Source organism: Tympanuchus pallidicinctus, unplaced genomic scaffold (genome assembly GCF_026119805.1).
Source record: "Tympanuchus pallidicinctus isolate F22 unplaced genomic scaffold, pur_lepc_1.0 scaffold5, whole genome shotgun sequence".
NCBI lineage: Eukaryota > Metazoa > Chordata > Aves > Galliformes > Phasianidae > Tympanuchus > Tympanuchus pallidicinctus.
The window spans coordinates 33,682,225-33,708,721 of NW_026294769.1; the positions used below are offsets into that span (position 1 = coordinate 33,682,225).

Sequence of the window (26,497 nt, forward strand, 5' to 3'; positions counted from 1 at the left end):
GAAGTAAATATGGGCTTAATTTTTGTTTGTTTAGTGTTCTTTTGTCTGTTTGTTTACTTAACTTTGTAGAGGTAGTACTGCAGAAAATCTCCACAGGAGTTATTTTATCTGTGTGGAACTTGGTGTGTTCTAAAGGCCTGGCATTCTTTTTTTAATTTCCTCTTATTTTTATGTGTCATATCTATGGAGACCTCAGAAAAGAAATACCTGAGCAAAGTTACTACAATTCATGTGGGTAGGACAGAGAAGTGGTTTGCAGCAGATCACACTGTAAACACTCATTGAGCCCTGAGGTCACACTTATTTACCTGATAAGTAGGTAAGATATATACCAGAGAGAGCATTCTAGAAGTAAGATGTTGTCTTTTCAGCTTCTCATAGAATGTTTTTGAATTTCAAACCAGGCAGATTTTTTGTTGTTGATGTTTCAATGTTTTACGAAGTTAGGCCAAGTCATTTCAGAGACTGAGATAATTGTTTAACTGGGATTAGATGAATATATTAACAGCAGCCACCTAACATTTTAAGGTCAAGCTATCTTCAACCTGCACTATAACCAATTATTTTGAAGGGTTTTTTATTGAGTGCCAAAAGTTCAGTATCTATCATATAGAGTTATTGAGCTTTGGGAGAAGTGAAATTCTACACTTGGCTCCAAGCAGACTGCCCTACAGTCTCTGGAGAGATATAGAAGGCGTTGGCAGATTTCTCCTAACCCACTCACATCACCAGAAATGGAAGAAAAAAACACAACCCAACAGCTGTTGCTTTTTTGGTGACTTTTCTGCATAAACTTTTTTGATATGAGTTACTGAAAAACACTAGATAATGAGATATAAAATAGGCAATTGGCACAATGTTGTTTATCACTCTCTGTGAGCTTTTTTTTTTTATGCCTTTAACTCTCACAAGATATAGCACATGGATGCTAATCACCTGCAAAAACATTTGAATAGTTTAAATGTTGGCTATGGAGATGTACAGTAACCCAAAATGATCACCTATCTTATGCCTTAATAAACAAAGCAACGATCCTCTGGCATAAGTTCACTGTCTGATGTGTCATCACTTAGGAAGTTCAAAATGTCTGGTAGGTTAGGTTTCTAATAATAGCATCAAAGTAATTAGAGGTTTATAAAAGGTTTTTAACACTTGAGATTTCTGACAAATGGACTTACAACAACAATTGGTCAGTTTATCTCCTTTTCTGTCAAATATTTCTCCTTCATTGGAAGATTTGCATGCATTTAAATTGTCTTAAATTTATGCATAACTAGATTAGCTGTTCCTGGCAATCATTTGTTTTGCTTTTCTGCTTTCAGCCATCTCTTCTTTTTTTACCACCTGCTGTATTTGCCTTCTGCTCAGAGTGTGCTGTTGACAGTTACTAATAATGCAGATTACATTTACTTACTATGACAGGCAAAACACTAAGTAAAGACAAAAATATAGTATCTGCTGTTCTTGCTCTCTAAGTAATGGCTTAGAAGCCAAAAATAGATTATAAGAGCATTAATTCATTAACAAAATACGTGCCTTATTGGGCTTAAATATAGGCAGTGTGCAAACCAGAGTAAATGCTACCTCAAACATTTGAGGTATATACCTCATACCTTAAGCAGATATATAGTATGCAGTGCAAAATATACTCGTAGGTCAGTTTTGTATTCTCGGAGTTCATTAGTATATTGCTTAAATATCAATGTTCATAGAATCACAGAATGGGTTGGGTTTGAAGGAACCTTTAAGGTCTTCTAGTTTCAGCCCCCCTGCTATGGGTAGGGACAACTCCCTCTAGACCCGTCACTCCTGGCCTCGAACATTTCCAGGAAGAGGGCATCCACAACCTCCCTGGGCAACCTGTTCCAGAGTATCGTCACTTTCACAGTAAATAATTTCTTCTTAACATCTAATCTAACTTTATCCCCTTCCAGTTTAAAGCCATTACCCCTCGTTCCTGTTGCTACCTCTCATTATAGAAAGTCCCTCCCCAGCTTTCCTCTAGGCCCCCTTCAGGTACTGGAAGGCTGCTATGACTTCACTCTGGAGCCTTCTCCACTCCAGGCTGAAGTGCCTCGACTCTCCAAGCCTCTCCCTATTGGGGAGATGCTCCAGCCTTCTGATCATCATTGTGGCCCTCCCCTGGACCCACTCTTACATCTCAGTGTTCTTTTGTGTTGGGGTCCCCAGAAATGGGTGCAGAACTCCAGGTGGGGGTCTGCTTCAGATCTGTTCTCCTGAGCTCCAGAGTAGCAGGCTTGCTGCAGACTTCAACCTCTTCAGGGAACTGCTTGGCAGGGTAACACTGGATAAAGCCCTGAAGGGACGAGTGTCCCAAGAAAGTTGGGCCATCTCCACCAGCCCAGAAGCAGTGCATCCCAAGACAGAGGAAGATGGGTGAGAATGCTGAAAAGGTTCTGTGCCATTGCTCCATGTTGTATTTGTAGAATCAGAACCACAGAATGGCTTGAGTTGGAAGAGCAGGGTTGCCATCTACCAGCTCAGCTGCCCAGGGCCCCATCCATCCTGGACATGAGCACTTCCAGGGATGGGGAACCACAGCTCCTCTGGGCAGCCTGCCCCATTGCCTCACCATTCTCTGAGTAAAGAAATTCCACGTAATATCTACCCTAAATCTTCTTTCCTTTGATTTAAAACCATTTCCTATGTCCTTCTACTGTCAGATTTGTGTAAAAACTCTCTCTCCCCTGTTTATAAGTTCCTTTTTAGTACTCCCCAGAGCCTTCTCTTTTTCAGGCTCAAAAAACTCAGCTCCTTCAGCCTTTCTTCATAGCAGAAGTGCTCCAGCACTGATCATCTTCATGGCCTCCTCTGTACCAACTTCAACATTTCCACACCTTTCTTGTGCTAGAGGCTACTGGCATGAGTACTGAATTCTAAATGGATTGTTCCATAATTGACATTGTTAATAATTCTTTTATTGTTTATTTTTAATCTAAATCTAGATCAAGACAGAATAATATATTAGTTATAAGTTACATCTCAGATTAAAATATAATAACTATTTTATATGGAAGGAGGAATCATGTAGAGCATCACAAGCAGAAAAGATGTTCAGAAAGATAAATTCTCATAGAAATATAAATGATATGTTGCAGAATGTGTATATTCTAAGGGCAATCAGTGTTTGTGGGTACTCAAATACATAGAATTTCATATTAACTGGAAATTCACTGTATTTTTAAGAAAAAAAAAGAAAAGACGTGTGAATATAAAACTGAAATTGTTTAATTGCTTAAAGATACTGTTTTTCTTGGCTTTTTCAAAGACTTGTCTTATGTATGCAGATTGCAGTGCAAAATATTCTATTTTATCTAGGGAAAGAGGAATTTTTTTCCTGGTGGCTACATTAGACACCTAATTTGGGAATCTCCGTTAATTGCTTAGGCTCCTTACTTATACATAGAATGAAAGAAGGTATCTCCAAAGGGCACCTCAGAGCACTTCAATTACATGGCATCTACTTCCATTTATTATGCAGAGAAATGAGACTTTTAGCATATGGAACAGTTTTCCTTACCTGTGCTTAGAGACAGTGAATTTTAATTTGAGTTACTGGAGTTTTTAAGAAGAGAGATTTCCAGAAAAAGGTATTTGTCAGCTGCTATAAAGATATCTCCAGATTTCTCTCCAGCTGTTGTTAACACAGAGATCTCAGCCAACACCAATCAACTCATTTAATGACTGGTGTAACATCAGTGAAAGGTCAATACAATCATCCAGACTTGGATATTATCAAAAGTTTGTTATTGTTTTTCTTTTAAACCAGAGATGACAGAATCAAGCTTGGAGATTATGGCAGTAGAGAACATAGCATTCGGGAGCTTTGGGAAGGAAGTCAGCTGCAGCAAGAAGGACTTCAGGAATCCGGGCGAAAGAAAATGAAGCAGTAGAAATGAGTATCTTAGCTACATCCCTGAATTCTTCAGAGTCAGTAAAGAGGAATTACAAGGAGCGCTTGCTCAGGTAGGTTGCACTAATTGAAAGGCTTGGGGTCTCAGAAGCTGACATAATCTAGCAGGAAGAAAACAAGAACTAGATAAGAAAATTCATGGCGTAGCTCTGGAAACAGAAAACCTTAACAATCCTTAAATATTGATGTTATCTATCAGTAGGTGTTACAATGTTGCAAAATTCTGCTTTAAATTAGATGGCAAAATAATCATGTGTACATCTGAAACATTGCAGTTATATGATAAGACTGAATGAATATTGTCTGGTATCTCATTCTAATTCAGAAACTCAAGTGTGAAGCTTGTACAGTTTTGTGAATATCTGAATTAGCTATATATTCCCTTGAAAATATTCACAGTAGGAAGAAGAAGAAGGAAACTGACAAAAATGAATGAATATATATGAAAAAATATTTTAGAGAATACTGGACAATATTTGGGGGAAAAAAAAAGAAAAAAGGAAGAGAGATCAGGAATGTTAAAAGAAATTATGAATGTGATGTTTTTATATATGACGTATTTCAAAAATATCAGAAAGGTTTTCAAAGATATCAGAGACAAGAGTGACAGAGATGCAGGATAGAAACTGCAAAACAAAAGCACAAAGGAAAAAAAAAAAAGTTTCCTGACACAAACCGTTCTGTGAATCTGGTTTAAGCAATCAAGATAGCATAGCTTTTCTTTATTACCCATTTCTGAATGATAGCAGATAGGATGCTTTCTATTCCTTGCCTTGGTTTACATGGCCAAGGCATCCTAGTGTGAAATATTTTACTATGGCACTAATACATCTGAAAGACTGCAAACAGAGAGGCCTTCAACTCAAAATGAATTGACACAAAAGCATTTTAAACCCATGTCAGAATATGTTCTTATAATCTATATTCCTCATGCTGCATGCATTCAAAACAGTTTCTACCTTCTCAATACGTAACTACTGAAATGCAATACTAATACAAAACTCTGCCTTGAAACTTTGCTGCAAAATTGTAGAATCACAGCAGAAACTGGAGCTTAGAGTCCCAGGCTTCTGAATTTAACACTCAAGAAGTTTTGGAAATTCATATTCATCATACAAATGTATATGGCTAAGAAGTGAATCTATTTCAAGCACAACACTTTGAATTTTGTTTCACTATATAACTCCATGAGTCAATTTATCTAGCCTTGGTTGCAATTACTGAATATGGACTTCTGTTAAAATATGCTGCTTTATTGTAAATTGTTTTCATGACTGTGATTTCATATTAAATATATTCTTTTTTCTTTTAAAGCTTGTCAGAAATTCCACAGGCACTCACTTTTTTCTCCTAACTTATTTCAGTATTAACAACAGTTTGTGTGATAATGATTATGTAGCACGAAAAATTTCCAAAGAATTTTGTTTAACATTCAATAGTTGAGGACTACTGCACCATAAGGTCACACTTTGCCATCCTAAGTCTTCAAAGTCTTTAAACGTTGTGCAGTTCAGAGAGAGATTATAAAATCATTACTTTAATTTAAAGTAGATTAATGGTCAGAGAACTAAATAGGGTCTTTAAAAAGCTAACCCATCAATTTGGCTTTCTGTACTTCTGAAGCTGTGGAAAAAAAAAAAAAAAGAAAAAAAAAAAAAAGAGTTGGTGATTAGACAAAAGATAGAGAATATGGAGATAGTAGTCTAGTCTAGCATTAATAATAATTTTTACTAAAGGAAGTCCAAACATGAAAGAAATCAGACAATTGTACAACTCATCTAGCTTTTATCTTTTATTTTCTGTGAAAAACAGCCCCCAGAAAGATCTTTGAAAGATTCAGTAACAATAATAGCATGCTATTAATAAAATAAATGCAACAGCAAGATGAAGGAAAAAAATCTAATGACAAGGAAAGGAACATGATAAAAGAAGAAAATATGGAGACAGAGAAGGAAGTAAAGAATAGTAAATCATTCAGTGTTTTCTTTCCTATCTTTTTGTTTTTCCCTGTCCTCTTCCTTTGTTCTTTCTGTGCTATTTGGAGATATGAAGATTGAGTTCCCCTGACTTGAGTTAGCTGACTAACATGCTGTGATTAACTCATCATCTGGCACATTTTAAAAAACATGCTGTATATAAGCTGATCTTCAAGTGGCTTCATAAAATTGCTATGATGCACTTAAAAAATTGCTGGGAACTACTTGTAGAGGCAAAGCAGTACTCTGATGAGCACTGAAATATTTGTATTTCAGATTAGTGCAGGTGGTTGATTCCTGCACAATTCTGTGAATAACTTTTTCACAGATAGGTTGTAAAAGACATTGATGAAATTTTAATTTTCATTAATACCCTTCTTAGTCTCAGAAAAACACAATAGATAACCCCAAATTCCAAAGATAGATAACCCCAAATTCCAAAGAAAACAAGTGAAACCTCTTCCCTATACTGTTGACCATTCATTGTTTATTTCTTTTTAAAATAAAGTATATATTTACACTTTCTGGCACTAGAGTTTAACACTTTAAACAATATATCGGTTCACCCATCTTCAAGAACCCAACATCCTATTCTTACCTCTCATTAACAATGCAGATATACTACCATTTAACTGTTAAGAGACTGACAAGAAAGTAAGATAAGCATAACCTAATATGGCATCAGTGAGTGGTATAAATAAGCACTGAAATCAGACCTATAACTTATTTTCAGGATAATCCAGAATTTTAATTTCCCCGTACTGTTTTTATTTCCCAAGGTTTAAAATTATTGTTAATATTTTGTTATTACTCTGCCAGTAAAGCAAAACAATAGTTTTGTCTAGATCAGAGATAACTTTTTATTATAAATGAACTTTTCGTTCTGACTGTCATGTCATACTAACCTTTTTTCCCTTTGAACTTGAATCACAACTAAATTCTCAGCATATGTGGTATCAATGCTCTCAGAACCCTTTTTAAAAATAAATACTTCTGGTATGGAGAGAATTAGATTCTATGTTTCAGGTAGTCCCAATGACTTTTCTGTTCATATCCACTTGTGACATCCAGTCCTGTTTATTACCTACTAGACACTGCATGTTTCAGAAATCTCAGCTGGGAATATTTGGAAAGTGCAAAAAAAACCAACAAAAAAAAACAAAATAAAACAAAACAAAACAACAACAACAACAACAACTAAAAGAAAATAAAAAAAAATAAAAAAACTATGGAAAATACTTTAAAACTTGCAACGTTATTTCAGTTCTTCAAAAGGTGCTCCAAATACGAATACACTGCCTGCAATAAGTCAGTAAGTCAGTAGTGGATTTGAATTGTCATAGCTTATGCTCCACAGGAATTATATCAGCGTTAGCTACTTATGTCCAATATTTCATCAATCACTGGCAGTATTTCAAAGCAGCAAACTAGTAAATTTACTGTGGCATCTTCTAAGGTAATAGGAAGTCAAAGCGTTTGTTTTGGACAATGAATTCCAGATGGGAAAAACAATTAAATACGATTGTAGCAGATCATTGCATATCCTGTCTGTTTTCATAAAGAGAAAAATCTAGAGTACATTTTATAGAGCAGATCAGGATAATAAATGCAGAAATGCATATTTTCTTTTACTAGAACATTGACTGCATTTTAGAAAAATAGCACCTTCTTAGATCATTACTCATTAGAAAATTATGCTGTTACCAATAGATGAATATGATTCTAGAACTACCATTTGTTCTGAATTTCTCCCTAAATAAAAATCATGGAATCACACAGGTTGGAAAAGACCTCCACGATCATCCAGTCCAACTGTCTACCTATCACCCATAGTTCTCTCTAAACCATGTCCCTCAACACAATGTCTAAATGTTCCTTGAACACCTCCAGAGTTGGTGACTCCACCAACTCCCTGGGCAGCCCATTCCAGCACCTGAACACACTTTCAGAAAAGTAGTATTTCCTAACATCCAGCGTGAATCTCCCCTGGCACAACTTGAGGCCTTTCCCTCCAGTCCTATCACAAGTAACATGAGAAAAGAGGCTGACCTCCAGCTCACTACAACCTTCCTTCAGGTATTTATAGAGAGCAATAAGGTCTCCACTGAGCCTCCTCTTCTCCTGACTGAACAATCCCAGCTTAAAACAAATTGAAAACCTACAGAAATAGTAAATATTAATAGAAAAATTTTGCTGTAAATCTTCTCAGAGATTCTTAGAGATTTCCACAGTCAACGAAAATGTTGAAAAGGGGAAAAAAAAACACCAACCAATTGAATAAGAAAAATCTCTGATGCTGACCCAGATTTGAAGTCCTGTAATGAAATTGTAACCCAACCAACTATCCCCTTCTAAATTAGTCCTTTTTCTGAGAGAATTTTTAATTTAATTTAACTTGTTTATTTATTTATGTTAATTTTAGCTTGGTAGGGTCACATGGTGCTTATTTTGCTTGCTTCTCAAAGTAAATATACCACACGCTTATTTCAGACAATGAAAAATGTAAACATTTATGGAAAAAAATCATATTCTTGTGGAAAAGAAAAAAAATATTTATAGATCTCACTAAATTTTCCATGCATGCATAACATATTTACAAAACTGTGAATATAGGCAGTACTGAAATAATTTCATGTGTTCTGAGTGTTTTCTATTTCTGTTCAATTTTACTTTTAAAATCTTTTTAACTAATATCTAATTTGTTAGAGCTTTTTGATTTTTTATTGATCCTATAATTTTCTTTTTCAGTTAGTAAGTGAATAGTGGGTATGCAACATCAGATTACTAATTTATACTTCTTTTAATATTATCAGCCTAATGCCAAGCATTTAAATATCCCTGAGAAGAATTTAGATATTTCTAAGATGTGCCATGTAAAGCAAGAATTGAGTTTTGCATCTAACTCCAATTGCCATAAGTTTGAGCTTCAACTTAACATATGAACTATATGACTTGACTTTATTCAAAATCTGCATTCAAATGTACTTGTCTCATCCTTTTTATCTCTGATGTACTTTTCAAAAGAACAGGTGATCATTTTAAACTGCTGCAATCTAACTTTTCTAGTCTGAGTACCCAATTGTTGGTAACAATGACACTTCAGAAGGGGGCTCTTTTCTTTCTTAAGAATCTTTTTGATTATGCTGAAATTGATAGTGCATAATTCAGCTCTGGTGAATGGTGATAGGAGAATCGTTTGGAAAGGAAAAACACCGATCTTCACAGAAGAGCATTAAGAACCTAAGCATACATTCCTAGAGACTGGTTTTGAAAGATATTGGTTTTTTTTTTACAGAGCATATTCAGCTTCTAGGAAAAGTCAACTGAGTCTGCAGGTTGTAGCAGAAAATCTGATTTTCACTGTTTATTCTTTTAAGAAGTCTGGCAAATATAAACAGCATCAAGTAGTAAGCATTAATCTGATTTATGATTTTGACAACAATGTTTCATTTGTTAAGAGAAGGAGAAAAAATATAAAGCAGTTCAAGTAAAGCATAGAACTTTAAAGCTTTCAGTTATTTAATTTCATTTAAAGATTTAAAATCCTGTGAAAAGTTGTGCTCTGATTTTGAGGGCCTTTTTTTTGGACAACTACAGTGGACAAACCCATTGCAAAATTCAAGAATCTATATTTCCAGATACTTTCTGAAAGTACAAAATTTAATACTCTGCATAGGAAAGAAATGATGAAAAATGATGTCATTTCCTTCTTCAGCCCTATGAGGTCTGTCTCTGAAATTGTGGTTTATTACAGATACAGAATGAGAACATAGGGACCTGCCCCTTAAAATTATAATAAATATGCAATTCAAGTGAGTACTGATGATAAGTTGACCTTTATGTCTTATACTTAATTCTATGACATCAGAGATACAAAGTGGAACTGTCCTTTGTTCAAGAGGTCAAAATTCACTGAGTTACTGCTGTTAAAGAGCAGTCGAAGCTATCATCTACAGTTGGCAGAGAAGAAACCAGATAATAAGTATGGATATGAATCATCACTGTGGAATAATGGAAATGCTACAGAGAGTATGTCCTCTCTGTGAATAGTAAAGGCTTAAAAAGGGCTTTGCAACGTTGTCTGTATTTCTAAACATAGGCTTTCTGGTAGTCTCGAAGTGTTACTAGTTCAAAAATATACTCTAAGCATTTAATTTACACATCTAATAATCAACTGTATGATAACAGTGAGTTATTATGTTATGGTGTTATGTATAAGAGGAAAAAAGCTTGAAAAATATGGCTTTTTTACACTTCTTAGAACAGATGATACTGAACCTGTGATAGAAAACACATATGTGTTCCTAAAAAGCACAAGTTTAATTTAGAGAGACAGAGATCCATATTATGGCATGTGTTTTACTCCTATAATCAATATCCAGATAAAGCAGATAGATAATGTGGGTAATTCTTCAGATTACATAGGAATTCAAAAATATGGAAAAGAAGGAGCTAACATCTCCTCAAAAAAGTACAATTGCTGCACAGATAATCATAAGAACTATGTAAGAGTGTGTTTCATTGAAGTAGAAAAATAAAAAATGCCTTTGGAAGGACCAGTTGTATTTCAATTTGTTATGAAAGGTGGCAGGCAAACTTCCATTAAATATGGTTTTGATTGCTATAAGATAAAAAGTGAACCTGAAAATTCTGCCAATAGTCCTAGAGAAAGAAAAGATCAAAACACTCCTGTACTGAAGTGAATCACTTTGTGCTTATACTGTTCAAATATTATTGTTATTGTTTTCTAACTACTGATTAAAATTACCTTGATATATTCAGTTAAAAAGAAAATCAGATAATCTAGCAGTATTTGTATACTTTTAGTAATGATATTATCTTTTGTAGCATTAAATTTCTTTGACTATAGTCCCATCTGTCATTCTAAAAAGAGCAAAACCATTAGAATAGAAGATTTAGACCAGAGATCTTAAAAAATGCATGTAAAAGCTTATGTGCCAAAATAAAAGAATGAATGAATGAATGAATGGACAAACAAACAAATAAATAAATAAATAAGAACACTGTTTAAAATTACTAAAAGCCTTGTTTCAATAGCTAGAATCTGCTTTCCCAACTTGTTCAAAGACCTTCAGAATTTCTTACTTTGTTCCCAGCAAGCCTTGAAGGCTTAGAATTTAATTCAAAATATTGAAGCTGTATTTTCCTCAGCTCAGGGGCCCCTTAAAGCCTAAGTAATTCATAGGACAATTAAATTTTCATGTATATGCTATGACATAATTTCATTTAACAAAATTTAAAATAATTCCGTGAACTGAACTAAGATTTTGGACTACACCAAGTTTTACAGCAATTTTCTATCTCAGTCAAAGACTTTTGGAGACATTAATTGGTTATAAATCACTGCAATCATTATTTATGCACTTTTTAATTATGTTATTTGTAGGATTTACTGATTAAAACACTAATTATTTGTTTTTTCTCCTTTCGTTCTGTTAACATGTAAGTGCAGGTGAACTTGGGTTTGTTAATAATCTGCTTGCTTACTACCAATATTACCAGCTAACTTGATCGTAGTTGAATTTCTTCCTTAAAAATGTGTTTTTCTGGTAAAACTAGGATAAATTTTAAACTATTACTGTAATGTAATATATTGAATCTTTCAGTTTGCTTGTTTGTAATGCAAAGTTAGCATTATGATTTAGAAAGAATGTATGATTTAAGCAGAAGATTTCTGATGATACATCACAGAAATTACTTGATTAATTTGATTCTTAATTAACAACTGCAATAATTTTGGCAAAATTTTGGGTTGCCTGGTATACCTTTTCTGATTAATTGATATGAAATTTAATAAGTGTTGTAGTTTGTCTTTCCATCCTTATCAAATGGAAATTTAAAACAGCAACTATAATTTTGATTGGTTTTACCAGATCAGAATTATAAAGGAAGAACTTATCTAATATTTTCCTGAATAATGTTTGTTCAAATTTCAAATTACCTTTTTGGATTATTTTAAGAAAGCCAGGCAAATATGGGAGTAAGGATATCTGAGAATAAATATAGCAGAAGCAAAAAGGCTTCATTATAAAATTCAAAGCCTTTTTTTTTTTTTTTTTGTGACATATATTATATTAACAGTAAATACATGTTAATGTAGCAATCACTAGGGAGAGCTTAAGAAACAGCAGCATCAGAGGAAAGCTAAGTAAATGTACAGGTTAATTTTCTTTGGCAGTTTTAATTTAATTTGTTCGGGATCTCATTTTCTCAAGATTCTGTAGGAAGAAATAAGAAGATGCTAAGAAAAGTGGGAATATTTTTATCTATCCTCATATGACAGTGTCTAAAAGCTGTAGTCATCTCTGATAACACTGTTCAGAAACACAAAAAACAATTACAGACTGATAATTGATGGTAAGAGTTATGCTGTTCTCTCCAAGCAGCATTTTCCAAGAGGAAAATTGGATATGCTTGTGCCTCTTCAGAGGATGGTGGTTCTGTTGAGATACCATGCTTTTGCATACTCTTCTTTAGTGCCCTTATTTTGTTCTTTCTGTGTAAGTTTTATTGGTGTTGTGACTCGCATATAAGAGAGAGAATTTGTGGCACAAGCATGCTTGGGATTTTATAGAATCATTTTATGCAGAGTGTTTGTCCTGCTATATGGTTTCCCTCTGTATATTTTAGAATGGAAATAAGAATTAAGGATCATTCTAACTGGATGCTTGTATTACTATTTACAAATTTGTATTTCTTTTTCCACATCCTTTCTTTGACTCAAAATGCCAGTGTCTACAGGAAAAGTAACAGAATCATTCTCCTGAAATATTTTGCTGGCTATGTATTAAAATAAATAAACCTTTGTTCTCATTTAAAGGAAAATGGAAGCAGCCATTCTCTAGAAGATTTGGTGGCTGTGAAGAATATTTCTCTTTGAAATCCAGAATTAAGTTCCAAAGCCCTGGAGAAGATGAGCAACTTAAGAAAATCTTTACATGATCACTAAAGGCAATGCATTGCTCACTGTGCTGATTGTGTTAAACTCCACATTGTTGTGATTAAACCCCTTTTGGTGATATAAGGAGCTCAGGCATCTGGCCTCTAAAGCCAATTTTGCTCTGAGAATATGTCTTACTCTGCAGTTTCCCAATTATTCCAGTTTAACTAGAAGTATAAGACTGTTCAGGTCTTCATGATGAGGACTGAACATAGCACGTTTTCTCCAGTTTATATAAGAGAATGATTTGGCAACTCTTCTTAATGGTCTTAATCCCCTATGCTTATTTTATTATTAGAAATTAGGATGGAAAGAAAGAGGAGTAATTAAATTCTTTCTAGCTTCAGGCTCCATCAAAGATATGTTAAAAATACAGCTACAAAGACCAAGATCTAACCAAACTTTTTAAAGATAGAAAACTAGTTAAACAAAATGGATAAATACTTCCAACTTTTCCTAATAGATAAAGCACATACCAGAAGTCTTTTGAATTAATTCCGAAATGTTTTACATAAAAATGAAACATAATATGAAGATCTAAGAATACGTTACTGGGCTTATCTATGGAAATTGCTTAGCATCCTTCCTCTCACATAGAAATCTTAAGAAAAGAAATAGAATTTACTATTTCTCTGTACTTTCTTTTGTGTCAAAATCCATCTTTTGTGTCTTCTATTCATACTGTCCTGATCTACAGTCAGTGACAAATGTACCCAGCAGTCACAGCCCAATCGCTCTCCCACTTCATTAAGTTAAACAGAACATGGCCCTGCACCAGTCACCCATCCAACTGAATCATCTTTGTAATTATGCATGTTGTAATTATTATTAATTGATCACAGAAAAATGTTAATTAGGAGGAACTGTTTTATGGAACTGGGATTTCTCCACTGATGGGCTTTTTTTTTTTTTTTTTTTTTTTGGGCAGAGGCATCACGCTGTTCCACAACATTTACATCTTTTCTTCCCTTTTCTTCCTACCATTAGAAAACATCCTCATCAATTTAGATCATGTTTTAATCAAGCAGGCAGGCACTTGAGGCCTTGTGCAATGAGCACTTGGCTGCACAGCCTGTACCTGAGGGAATACGGCTGAAGAACCTGCTGAAGCATACAGGCTGTCATGTCTTATTGATAGGGTGTGATTGACTGAGCAATACCACATCAAGCTTTAATTGAAAACTTTCAAAACCAACTCTTTAAGCAAATGCATTAATTTTAAAAGATTATGTTAAGCTTCTCTTTTCTTGCCTTCTTTTTTCTCCCTTTCCCTTTTCCCTTTTCCCTTCTCCATTTTCCCTTCCCTTTCCCTTTCCCTTTTTTTTTTTTTTTTTTCCCCCAGAAGGAAAACTAACAGCTGAATTTGTATCCACTCTGTATAATTATTTTGATGTAATGAAATATTTGAACTTTAAAAAATGTCTTTTATCCACAAAGATGATTCTATCTGTTACTCATTTTCATACCTTGTCCCAGCTAGAAGGATTATTTTAAATCAGGTCTAAGAGACATTTTCCATTGTGCTTAACAGATTTGAAAAGGCTGAAAGAGGTTATGATTAGTGTCAGATATAAGCGGTACTGCTGACTTCTGAAATAGTCCATGTGATTGTATCATCATCTGTGATTGTACCATTCACAGAGGTGAGGATTGGCACTTTTCATAACTGGTAAATAACTTATTTTAATAGTGAAAGAATGAATCAATATAATAGGACCATATTTTGCAGTTAGGATATGTTAATTCCAGTTTTTCTTTGAATTAATGTATCTTTCTATCTGGAAGTATTTAAGTAGCAACCATCTTTCTGTTGTGAATTTTATATTATATCAGCAGAAAACCTGTTATTCTAATGGTAAATCTGCCTTGATTACCCTTTAATGTATGTGTAAATATATTTTTAACTTTTCCAAATGTTAACTGTTTGCAGGCTGAAATATTTTGATTTTAAGGGAAGCAAATTGTGTTCTTGGCTATTTCATAAATGTAATATTTAAAAAAGCAGATTTCTTATAATCACATTATAGAAAATAAATTACTTTGTATGCTATACTTGTGTTACTAATGCCCAAGCTCATGCAGTACTGCACGAGTGTTTTAACCAGTTCAGAATGGTACAATTATAAAATATTATGTTACAAAATACAGTTGTTTTTCATCATTAAACTTTTCAGTGATGTTTTCAGCATACTTACTAACACACTGAAGTTCATATTTTAGTTAACTCGGAAAGAAGTTTACATTTTCATAAAAAGATGCTTCCCATGTCCTGTGGTCATCAGAAATGATCACAGAATCATAGAATGGTTTTGGTTGAAAGGGACCTTTAAGATCATCATCTAGTTCCAACCCTCATGCAATAGGCAGGAACAGCTCCCTCTAGACCAGCTTGCTTAAATCCCCATCCAGCCTGGCCTTGCATGCTTCCAGGGAGGGGATCTTCACAGCCTCTATGGGGGAACCTGTTCAAGTTTCTCACCAACTTCACAGTAAAGAGCTTCTTCCTGACATCTAGTCTCTATCTACTCTCTCCCAGTTTAAAACAATTTCCCTTTGATCCACTGACTGTAGAGGAGCTGTGTCCTGTACTTAACCAGTGATTAGACAGATGAGCGTGGATTAAACAGGGAATGAGACTTAGTTGCTCTTTCATGTTTAGTAACAGTGCATCTTGGTCAGAGATGATCATAAAAGTTTGCAGAAAAAGAATATTTTAAATTTAAATCATGAAAATGTTTCATTTTTTCTAGTTTCTGAAAATAACTGAAAATGATGAAGAAAATTTTCCTAAAATAAAACATCAGCAGAAAAATTTATTTAAATAATTCCCTGGTTGAGAGGAACTATCTAAATTTGCACACTACGTTTACTTGCTCTGTACATGGAAAAAGAAAATGCTTTATTTTCAAATTTTATTAGTCTCACTTCATTTATTCCTTTCCTTTAACTCTCTTCATTTCTACTGCCCTGTACCCACCAAAATTTGTTTTCCAAAAACACGAGAAGTGTACATGCATAATTTTTGCATTTCCTTACTTCTGTGTTTCCTCAACACAACTTGTCTCTTTTCTACCAGTCACAATACGTACTTGTACTTTTGTTTCTGGTGTAAGATGAGAGTAGAAATCTTCACTATAAGACCTCTATGAAATTAGTTAATCAGTTCCTATGATGCTTATACCACAAGCAGAGGAGAAGCCATTATTCCAAGGGCCTTATTTTTATTTGTTTGTTTGAGGCAAATTGCTTAGATAAATCGACCATGAAACGAAATATAGTTTTTTTAATTACATGCTGCATATGAGGCTTTTTGACAGCTCAGCTTCTGAGACCAATCTACTAATTTTGTCTAATTCTTCATTAAAATAAATTCTACAAAACAAAATATATTTTCTTTAGAACTAACAAACATTAGTGAGGATTTCATTGTTAAGACTGTTCTAGTGAGGTGTTGAACAGAACTCAGTCGTTGGGGGTATTGGTAGGTTTTGAAGAAGTGTGTAAACTTGTGCCATGAACTATTTTTTTCACCTTAGCTTGAATTTCATCACTTCTTGTCCAGAAAGTTTTAGAGCATACCAAGACTAAGAAAACAAAAACAAAAACAAAAAACAACCCCAAACAATGAAACAAACAACACAGATAGATTATGAGAGTTAAGTAGGACAGGGAAAATTCCAGAGAATCAGGTTTTACGTTATACCTGCTTCAGTTATTATTCTACTTTCATTCTGCCTTGAAGTAGAAACTTCTAGAAACTAGCATGATGCATAGTTTAAAGTGACAAATACAATTTGCAATAGCAGTCCATGGTCAAAAATAATTTGTTCTTTGAAGACTGACCCAAATTCCAAAGTGTTCAGCGACATACACGCTATTCAACAATTCTTCTCTTTTAATATTTATTCTAATTAGATGAAAAGAGCTGGAGGGTGCATCAAAGTGGAATCTTCAAATAAATGTGGCATTGTCATAGGAGTTTACATATTTTAAACTAATAGCTAAACTTTAATACATATGTAATATCCCAAGTTTTAAAGGTAAGTTGGAGAAAAGACAAAACATCTCTTAAGATCTACTTCAAAACATGGACATGCAATACAGATTCCAAACTTCCATTTTCAGTTGTTCATTAGAGCCAGTCAAGTTTTTTCCCATTTTACAATAGAATAAAAAAGGAAGAATGTGTCCCACGTTATCATATTTGTCAGTGACCTCACATCAGAGAAGGCAGAAGAATGTTAATAGTTCTTTTCCATGCAGTTTTTTTTACAACAGAGATTTAATGTTGATTTGCCTTGCTATCTCACAAATGCAAAGGTGCATGTATATTTTAAAAGGTATAATGCATTTTCTGCTTAAAATGTAGTCATTATGGTGATACAGTATATCACAGATGGAAGATAGAAAAAGGGACAGTTTTGTAAAGAATGTATACAGAAATTGCATTTACTCAAACTGTCTGACAAACACAATCACAAGGTCAATGTGAACACTCACATATGTGGGAAGCCCCATTATAGCCAGTGAGATAATTCATTTGGATAGCCCTCAGCATCTGAAAAAAAGGTTAATCACCTGATAGTAATCTGTTTATAAATGATTTGAGAAAGAAAACAAGGATTACAAAGGTACAAATTCACAGGAAATTATTTCATCTGTCTCACTTGTGAGGAAAAGGTGTTAAAAATGAAACTGAGCATTACTACTGTGATAAATAAATAATATCAAAGGACAAAAGGGCACATTTGAAAGAAGATATAAATCCACATATCATGGTGAACCAAATAGTCTGTCACAGAATAGTATCCATCAAAGCAAGTTCATGATATTGGGGAAAAAAATGCTCTTGTCATAAAATAACCAGACTTTTATCAGAGCACTCAATAAGTCCTTCAAATGCTTTTTCCCTTTTTTTTGCCCTATCCCTGTACTTTGTGTCAGAAAATGTCAGCGCTATCTCCCCATCCCGGTAAATAAAGTCAACTTCAAAACAGAGATTATGTATGTTTGTATTGAAATCATTCTTTTCTCAAAAAATATGAATATATATACCATCAATCTGTAAAATCTCTAGTAATCTGTAATAACATAACTTCTGAAAGTCATCTATATAAACATTATTAATGTTTCATTTTAATATGCCCATATTTCAAGCCAACTGTTTGCTTTTTCACACATATTTTCTATTTCATGTAATTGTAGATGAAACATTCAATTTAAAAAATGTATATTTATATGTGTGTTTTCTTCCATGAGACTAGCAGTCTTTCTCATAAACAATTAAGGTATATGCTCAGATAGAACTTGACCTTACCATACTCAAAATAGATTATGCAAGTCTACTGGATCTCTGGATCTCTATTGTTACTGTTCTGCTAACAGGAAATCTTGCTTTATATAGAATACAAATCATTTGTCTTCCGTGTTACTTATTCTTACTAAAATGAGCATTACTTCATTCTTTGCAGTAATCCCTTAATGCAACAGTTTTGTTCTGATGTAACAATTATATTGTCTTTATTTACTGAAAATTTTGGGAAAACTAATAGGTCAGGGGAATTTTCATTAAAGATGGGTTTGAATCATGAGAAGCAAGAAAAATCACCACAAATGTCAGTCTGAAATGGAAATCTTGTATGTCTGGTTTAGTTTCTGCTTGAAAGCTAAAAATTCTTGTAGTTCTTTGTTAGTCTGGATTGCTGAACTTTCATTCATAGAGCTGTTCCCCAGAGAATGGCAAACATCCAGGGAATTCAGCAGTTTCTCTATAGTAACCACAAGAATGCAGCCCTCACATCCTTTCATGGAGAGTAAATATGGCTGCTCTTCATTTTCAAGTATAATGAAGCTAAGTTTAAAAGATAGTGAACCTCTCTATGAAAACGAAGCTTCTACTTTATTTCCAACATCCCTGTCTCACCCACCCCTGAAGGATTTAACTAATTATTGCTGCAGGGTGAGAAAGCAGAAAGAAGTTAAAGTTATTAATGGTTTCTATTTTTACACAGAAAATAAATTATAGTCCCCAGTGGGACAGTACAGGAATCTATGTGGATAGAAGTCAGTAGTTGTCTTGTACAACTAGAAGAAGCATGACTCTACACAATTCAAATTGTTAAAATTCTTAACTGTATTTTAAATAAAGAGTTTTGGGAGCAGAGACTTTACTGTTAGGTTTTTTGTTTGTTTGTTTGTTTGTTTTTAAAGAAGATTCTTGAATCTAAACTCTAACTCTTTTGAAATTTTAAAGAATCTTCTGGGAACTATCCAGATCTAAATCTGTTTTTTTGTTTGGTTTTTTTTTTTTTTTTTTTTTTTTTTTTTTTCCCTCCACTGTTCACCTATTTATTGCTTTGTGTACATTCCTCCTGATCTTTCACTTCAATGGTATGAGCAGCTTATGTATACAAAAACATCTAGCTTCAACACAGTGTTCTATATAAATGTTGCCACTGCTACAGCATAAATGATAACCCAGGCACCTAAATTCACCAGATTCTGAGATAATATTCAGACAGCTAAATTGATCTGAGATCAGTACAACCTACTCTCAATTTCAGTGTTACTCACACCTGAAAGCAAGCATGAGTATACTACGCAATCTGCCCTCATGCTTGCATTTGAGTGTTTTGACATGGTTTAAAAATAACAGTCCTCCAAAATTTTAGCTATTCTGGGCAAATATCTCATAGGATCAGTTTAAATTTAGGAGTTACTACAATCATAGAATAATAGAATCATTAAGGTTCTAAAAGATCACTAAGACCATCTAGTCCAGCCATCAGTCCATCACCACCGTACACACTAACCACATCCCTTAGTGCCTGTAAAGGAACAACAAAAGACACATTCTGACTTTCTGGGCTGTTCTTGGTATGTCTCAAACACATGCAAGTAGATTTATGGAAAAAAAGCTACTCAACTAGTTTGACAAATTCATAATTAATATAGTGTTCCCTAACATGCATTTGCAAACAGAAATGTAAAATGACTCTATGAGCCTAATCACTAATAGGGAGATTGACCTTATTAGGTATTAGGTTTCTCATTTAAACGATCATGGAAAAATAATATATATTGCATTCATTTTGGTTATTAAATTTACTTAAAATGTGTCTTCTGTAAAATGGAGAGAATTCCTTAGTATTATTGTTTCTCCTTGAGTATTTCAGAATGGCTTTGCTGATTTTAATCAGTAAGGAGAGTTGTAAGGAGAGTTCAGATTCAAAATGTGATTTTTTGAATAGTGGCACCAAACCAGCTCTTTGTGTATTCACTTTCAAAGTAAAAAAGGCAGTGACACCTGTGTCCAGCCAAAAGAATTCACATTTAGTTGTTACATTCACATGCATCTAGATGCTTTTGTCAGACAGCCAATAATTTGCATCTTTGTAACAACAGTGAGTGATACAGTGAACTTACAGTAATAATAAATGAAATCAGCAAGTAGCCCTTGTACGGAACTCATTCTCAGGATACATTTTCAGTCATACTTTTTCTCTGGGAATCACTAGAGATGGAGCACATAATTTACTTGCATTACTCCATGCTCCAGAAATTGTCTTCCTACTGAGTTACTCCTTCTCTTTGTGTTTCACCCTGTAACCCTCTTTCATTTTATCCTGTGAATAAATCATCCCTCTGCTCAGTGCAGCACACTTCCATTCTGTGCAGACTTTGGGCTAAAAGAGAACACTTGCATCTCAGTGCTTTAGAGTTTTGTTATATTTGTTCTTCTATATGTCTTTATCACCATACATTATGTCATTTTCCCCTAGCTATCCATATGAGAGTAACTATTGCCAGTTCTATAAAAGGTTTGCTCTTTATTCTGTTCTTTTTCCTTTTGTACATTTTATCACACTTTGTATAAAAGCCTTTACAAAATGGGGAGAAAAAGAGGTGAACTCTGTTCCATTCATTTCTTCAAAAAGAAAGTTGAGCATATGCTCACACTCGTTTTCTTTGAAAGATGTGATGAGACATTATACCTGCCATGTGCACAGAGTTAACACGGATGAAAGTCACAACTAGCTTTTCATGAAGCCTGCACCCCTGTGCAGAGTATACTGCAGAGTATCAGGTTCATTCTCAATGGTCATCCTATCATTATTAGACCATGGAGATTTGGCTAGTCATGTGATTCCTTTCAAACTTTTTTTTATCCACAACTGTGGAAAACTCTAAGCTTTTCTTGTTCACCTTTACTGTCTTCAGCAGTATCTTAGAGCAGAATACCATAGATAATATAAATGCAGTCAGCATCCTCTGAGAAGTTCCCGTCTCTCTTATAACTCATTATCTCTCATTTTGTCACTTCATATTATCATGTGTCTTCCTCCTGGCCACCCCTGCAAGCTGCTTAGACAGCGGTGAGAATCCCATTTCAAAATTATTCAACAAAAAAAATTTCTATGGGTATATGAAAGAAGTATAGAGCTCTGGATCCCTGAATATAACAGTCTGGGTTGACTTGAACTGTCCTAGTATGACTTATTGAAACTGATGCATTAAATCAAATCAATACAATGGATATTACTTTGCCATCTAGGAAATTACAGCTAGGTTGAAATAATATGATACAGAATGAATTCAGGTGGGAGTCAGATAAACTACTCTACACCAGAAGGCAGCAATTCTATTTGTTAATGGGATGTTAGCGTGACTTTAAACAACTTGGCAGCTGGCTGGCAAGCCTTATTCAGTGAGTAAGAGCATATGATGTATTGATATTTAAAATTATATATAACCCTGATGTAATCCATATAATCACACTTATTCTGAATACTTTTTTTCTATCTATTATTGAGACAGACAAGAACTAGGAGCATTGGTAATTGAAATGAATAAAGAAAAATGTATTCTGTAATGTTTCTGTTTATTTAACCTGACATCATTCTGAAAGCAGAGAATTTCAACATTTGCCCTCTAGAGCTCTGGTGAAGTCTGGCTGAACTAATAAAGAGATAGAAATACCCTTGTCTAGTGTCAGTGGCTGGTTTTCCAGGTGTTTCAGAAAGTAGTAGGGAAGACAAAAGTCTGTCTGAAAACTTAAAAATTGTCAAGCAAGTATGAGAGTAGAGGTAATTTGGAGATTTTTTTATATTATTATTTATACATTTCATTTACCATATTTCAAGCCAACCATTTCTTTCAGTTCACTATTCCATGTTCTCTGTAATGCTCATACATCCACCGGAGTACTGTATGAGTATTTCATAGTTTTATCCTTATCACCTCTCTTCATAGAAGAGTATTTTATTCTTTTTAATAGTAATTAAACAAAGTAGAGAGATAATAAGTGTCTTCCTCAGTGCTGGTTGCAACTTCTATTGCAGAACAGAGAGGCTTGAATCACATCTGTGGTACTGGATGTATACAAACCTGGCATATTTCACTGCAGTTATATAGAGCTTATTTTCAAAGGCTCACTCTCTTTTTTTTTTTTTTTTTCAGATCAAGCTGCCATGCTTGTTGATGCCAAATTAACTCTCTCTTCATTATATTCATTTATTTATTTTTATTGTAGACAACAAGTTCCATGATCAGTGCATCTCAAAATTTCTCTCGAGCATATTACCAATCTCCAAGGCAAGAGATAACTGCTGGGAGGAACTTAAAAACTTGTAATTAGTATAAGATTGTTCATTTCCTTAATTTGCAGTTTTATAATGGAATTTCTCACCCGAATGAAAGCTTCACTTTTTGAAGTGAAATTCTTAAAGATGTCTGCACAACTGCAATAAAAATATTCAAGGTGAAGAAAGACCAGCAATATGATGAGGTTATTGTAATTATTGCAAAGCTTGCAGGTACAAACCATCTGGCAGAACTGTTAATTTCATCACAGCATATTCTCTATATGTGTTAACTTTGTCAATAGCTTTGAAAGTCAATGTCCATTTATATTCTGAGACACTGTTCTGCTGGCAAAGGTCATTCTCTAAAGAGTTCACATAAAGACAAAGAGAATAGAATAAGCCTGAATGTTTATTCACATATTGCTCAGAGATGAAAGGTGATTCTAAATTTAACTAGGAGAAAAACATAATATCTATTCAGTAACCTGTTAAGAAGCAGAATTGTAGTACTTGAAGTCATTTTTAAACTTTCTGACAGGCTAGCACTATTTTATCTTGGAAATATTAAAACCTTTTATATAATGCAGACAATTATTGTTTAATTACACATATTTAATTTAAATATCTGATGATACATTGTCTACATAGTTGCTTTTTGGCTGTAGATATAAATTTTTCAGAAGAATACTCTTCTGTCATAAAATTCTGATTTGAAATAATTTAATAATTCTGAGGAAGTGCCACAATTCCTACTAATTGATCCCCGACTCTCCAAAGAGTTCTATCTTTATGAATACCTGAAGCAGTGTAGCCGGAAACAAACAATAAACTACTATTTCTAGTTTTTTCCTGTATGCAAGCATATTCATTATTTTTTAATTCATGTCAGAAAAATAAAAATCAGATAAAAATATTTGCAGTGATATACTATATGGTCAATATAGATTCTTAAATACTGAAATTTAGGGTTATATTTTGTATATAGTTTTCAGTGGATAAGCACACTGTCAAAACTAGAGACAGTTTCTTCTACTGTTGCTAGAGCTTTTTTTCAAATCCAGTATTCAAAAATCAAAGGGATGTGTGGGTGTAATTTTGGTGATTGTTTTTGCTCTTGGTGAGCTAAACTGTTTATCCACCTTTGTGTAATCACAAAGCCTGACTTTCATATTTGACAGAATTGGAATTTATACCCTTAGACAAACTTCAAATATGTAAATAAAAAGTTATTGAAAACCCAGATGTTTACAAGCATTTGCAATCTATAAGAAGAATTTTTCAGAAATATGTCTCTTGACACTCTGAATACTGAGAAATATCTTTCTATTGCCTGAGTACCACTAATTCTAAATTTCCATCCATAGGCACTAATGTGGTGAACTCTGCTTAAGAATTATTAATGAAAATAAGTAACAGTTAATTTTTCAGATACAAATGCCATATTCTGCAGAAGACAAATATTTTGTACAGATGTTCAAAACCTACGCAAACTAAAAGTTTATTTCAAGCTAAAAGTTTCATTTAATACCAGAATAAATTCAAAAAGAAATTCGTTTGAACACCTTTCCTATATATACATATTTTTGTTCCTAATTCTTGAAGTGCCTGAGAATCACAAAAGATTTCTGACTCAAAAACATGAAGAAGTGAGAAACATAAATGAGTAAAGCAATTAGTGGAGGGAGGGTATTTCATACAAAGAATGAACAGCAAATAGTATCTTGATTGAATAGTAAACTTACCTGATGGAATAGATCATAAACAAAACGGAAAGAAAAAGGAAAGAAAGTGAGAAAGAACATCATACTAATGGAAAATAACAATATCTGTGGAACAAATTAAAGGAAAGAAACTAAATTTTAAAAGACCAAAACGAAGAAAATGTGCTTAGAGTTCTTATCATACTTTTAATAGGACGAAAAGCACACTGAATTTGAATGCATTAATCTCTGGAATTTTTGGCAAATCATTTTGCAGATGATTGCATGTCACCCACTCTGTCTACAGATACTGATCACAGCCTATTCTAGCAGAGTCTAGTACTAATTATTTCTGTACATTTTTCTTTGCAACATTCTATAAGGTTTTGTAGTGTGTGTTAGAAATAGCAATTGGTTCAGTAATTGGGAAATTGATTACAGTTAAGACTGGCACAAATAATTAAATAGGGTAAAACAGAACACTGAAATTATTTTTACAAGTATTTTGGCCATATTCATCCACAGTGAAACTTATTTTTCAATGTAGTTTGTTTATTAATGTTTTAACTCAGGGAAAGTTATTTTATACAGATAATTTGAACCAGGACATTGTGGAATGACTTAGTAGGTTCCATGCTAATTTTACTGGGTCTGCAGTATCCTCTGCTGATGAATAGGATTTTCATGTAGTGGAAGTGATTAACTACATATTACTCATGCTGGGAAGTGTGGTAAAGCACATTTGCTTTGCCAAAGTGTATGTGAGAGAGAGTACAATGACAGTTACTCAAGAAGAGAGTATGATAAACTAGAGTTACCATTATGTTTTTAATTTAAAGTCAATTTTTTTCTATCTTCAAGGAAATGCTTTGATTCTCTTACACATTCCCTGAAAATCAAACAGAATGAAATGCAAAAGAAAGTAGATTCCCAGAATAGTTTGGGCTACTAGAGAAATGTCTACGCCTTCACCCTAAAGCCAGGAAGATAATAGACATATCAGTGTTCATCAGCAGACATTTCCATTCCAAATAACTTTAGCTCAGTGTTGGTAGGTTAGCCATTGTAGTAAAAAAAAAATAGCCAGTGCTAAGCAGTTGAATAATTTGGTTTATTGCCCCCGTTGTTTATGAAGAACTCTCAATAAAAAAATTCCAAAATAGTACATCTAGTATTTGCTCTATTTCTTAGCCAGCTTTGGTGGCAAAGACATTGAAGGTAAGCATTACAGTGCATATACTTGAGAGGTCTACCAGATATTTTGAGGTACAAGGGCTGCTCCTTTCAGAGTGACCTACATACTTGCAATACTAAGAACCTAAACAATTTTTGAGAAAATTAGCCAGAATTTTTGTGTTCATTCTTGCATTATTTTATATCTAACAATATAACATTTAAATATGTAGATTCTTAAATAGGTTTACAGAGATCTCTCCAAAAGTAATGCCTCTTATTTATTTATGTGGAAACTACAACAGACACAAAGCGAAAAATAATAGTTTGACAGACAAGATTCTCAGCTAAAAAACTTTTTTCAACATTGTCACTATCATTAGCTATGCATTTCCTCCATTATGAACAAGAACCTGCATTCTGCGCTTATAAAAATCAGAGGTGACCCACTGTTGCTATCGCAGCTGCTGAAACACACCACCCACTGCTTCACTGTGCTCACATCCACATTCTGTCTGCAGAAATGTTTAGAAAGGATCAAAAATGCCAATGGGCGAAATTTTTTCTGCATGGAGGAATGCAGTGGCAGACCTTTGCTTTGTATGAACTTGTCAGATGCCAATTTGTCAGAGTGCCTCCTCTGCTGCCATCTGCCACATAGCAACAAAATGTAATGAAATATTGTTGGGAAGGTTCCACTTCTACTGCTATACCACCAACATCTGCCTCTGACATTGTAAGCCAACATAATAAAATAGAAAGCATTACTTTCAGAGCAGCCCTGTATATACAGTGTGATAAAAGTCACTGTACTGGAATTTAAGGAGAATGTTCATATGCATGTGATGTGTGAGAAGGTACACTTGTGAGAAGAATCTTCTAGTAGCTGAGTCAATGGACAATATACTATGGAATACAGAATGATTAAGTTCCTGACAAGCTTATATGAAACATAAACAGACAATGAAAAAATGTGACAAAGGTAGTCACCATGAATTAATGCATTCTATCTAGAAAAAAATGCTATAATGGTGGATTTAGTTTATTTGGAAAATTGCTGCAGAATTTTAGTGTAGTCTCCATAAGAATACTATTTCTATATCCTGTGTGTAAAACACTGGAATACAAGAGGAAAGCAAGTTGTATTGTCATGGATTGTACTTACAGAT

General features: G+C 33.8%; 1 long non-coding RNA gene across 2 annotated transcripts in view; it reads left to right on the forward strand.

Annotated features, from left to right (window-relative positions):
- LOC128090910 (uncharacterized) overlaps positions 1-26,497 on the forward strand; it is a 70,002-nt gene that overhangs the window by 16,683 nt on the left and 26,822 nt on the right. For both annotated transcript variants that reach the window (XR_008211144.1, XR_008211143.1), the window contains exon 2: positions 3,791-3,987. This is a non-coding gene — a long non-coding RNA (uncharacterized LOC128090910). The remainder of the gene's footprint in view (positions 1-3,790; positions 3,988-26,497) is intronic.